Source organism: Myotis davidii, unplaced genomic scaffold (genome assembly GCF_000327345.1).
Source record: "Myotis davidii unplaced genomic scaffold, ASM32734v1 scaffold370, whole genome shotgun sequence".
Classification (NCBI taxonomy): Eukaryota; Metazoa; Chordata; class Mammalia; order Chiroptera; family Vespertilionidae; genus Myotis; species Myotis davidii.
In genome coordinates this window covers 7,832,978-7,834,464 of record NW_006288615.1, presented here as the reverse complement: position 1 = coordinate 7,834,464, position 1,487 = coordinate 7,832,978, and the positions used below count along the sequence as shown (strand labels likewise).

General features: G+C 60.5%; 1 protein-coding gene across 1 annotated transcript in view; it reads right to left on the bottom strand.

Moving 5' to 3' along the window:
* The window catches only part of GPC1 (glypican 1), a gene marked incomplete at its 5' end in the record, with an annotated part of 25,914 nt that overhangs the window by 24,023 nt on the left and 404 nt on the right, over positions 1 to 1,487 (bottom strand). The gene's annotated exons all lie outside the window — the stretch shown is intronic.

Sequence of the window (1,487 nt, the reverse complement as noted above, 5' to 3'; positions counted from 1 at the left end):
CAGCTCTCCTGATGGAGGAGCCAGGGGCACTGGCAGGGAGGTCATGGTCGCTGGCATTCCAGACCCAGAGGAGGGTGGTGCCTGAAGCCTTGGCCTGGGCAATGCTTGGACAGCTGCTGGGTCACCGCACTCCCCCGGCTGGATGGACAGTGACCCGCCTCCACCCATCACACCCACAGCAATGCACTTTGCTTATTCTCATCCTACTCACTGCATCCCCCAGCCCACGGGGTGACAATACCCAGCCCTCCACCCCCACCTCGGCCTCTCCAGTTTCCGAGTTCTCTCCTAGCCCTTGGCAGCCACCCAAACTTTGCCACTCTGTCTCTCGGCCTAACTAGGATGGAGGCCTGTGGATGTGAGCAAGTTTAGGATGGACTCCAAGGACACAATGGCTGAGTGGGAGTGGACATGTGGAGGAGGGCAGTGGAGAAGGCTTCTGTCCAAGATTTGGGGCTGGGTGGGTGCAGAGACCCTAGTGTCTGAGGAGGGGTCCAACAGGAAGGCCAGGGACATCCAGGCAAAAGTTCCTCTGTGTGTGTAGGAGTGGTGGTGCGTGTGTGTGTGTGTGTGTGTGTGTGTGTGTGTGTGTGTGTGTGTGTAGGAGGAGGGGGGTGGGGTGGAGTGTGGAGCATGAACCAAACTGTGTAGAGTGTCTGTGCTGGCTCCGGGTACTGGGGAGGGAGGCAGCCCTTGACAAGGACAGGCCTGTCAGCACAGTCAGCACAGGAAGGCCCCTTTTGGGGAGGGGGGCGTCTCTCAAGGCAGACTTCTGTGTGCCTGCCCCTTCAGGGCCTGGCTATCCCCCTAACCCCCAGGTAAGGCAGGGCCACGGACCCACCCCTCATACTGATGCACTCCTCTCTCATTCAGCATTCCTGTGGAAGTGGCCGGTTCATGCCTCCCATCTCACTGTTTGAGTATGGCCCTTACCTGCCTCGCCCACCCCAGTCTGTGAGGCACACGGGGCTGTTTAATTTGAGGATGAAGTCTGGAGTCTGGGAGGTCCTTAGTACAGGACTCCATCTCCCACCCTCACGCATTGCCTCTGCAAAGCTCCTCAGAATACAGCAGGGAGGGGATGGGCAGGGCTGTCCGGCAGCTGCGGGGCTGAGGCCACCTGGGAGGGTCCATGCTTTTACAAAGAAATGACATGGCCCCTGGGCGAGATCCAAAATGCTGACCACCTGCAGCTGGAATCCTTGGGAAGTGGTTCAGAGTGCTAGGCAGGCGGGCATGCCAGGTGGGCACAAGTTTCAGGGAAAGAATCTCTGGCAGGCAGATTCCTGCTCACCAAGGCAGAGATCGCACCCCCACCCCTACCGCCTTCAGGCAGCCTTTGCTGGGGACCCCGCGGGAATCCCCAGCCCACCCGGAGGCGCCTCCCAGAGAGGCCCGCACAGTTGAGTGGGAGTTCCTAGCCTCAGGCCACCGTCAACTGCACCCCTACAGCCCACTCCAGTCCCACCGCCGGGTGGGCCGAGCCG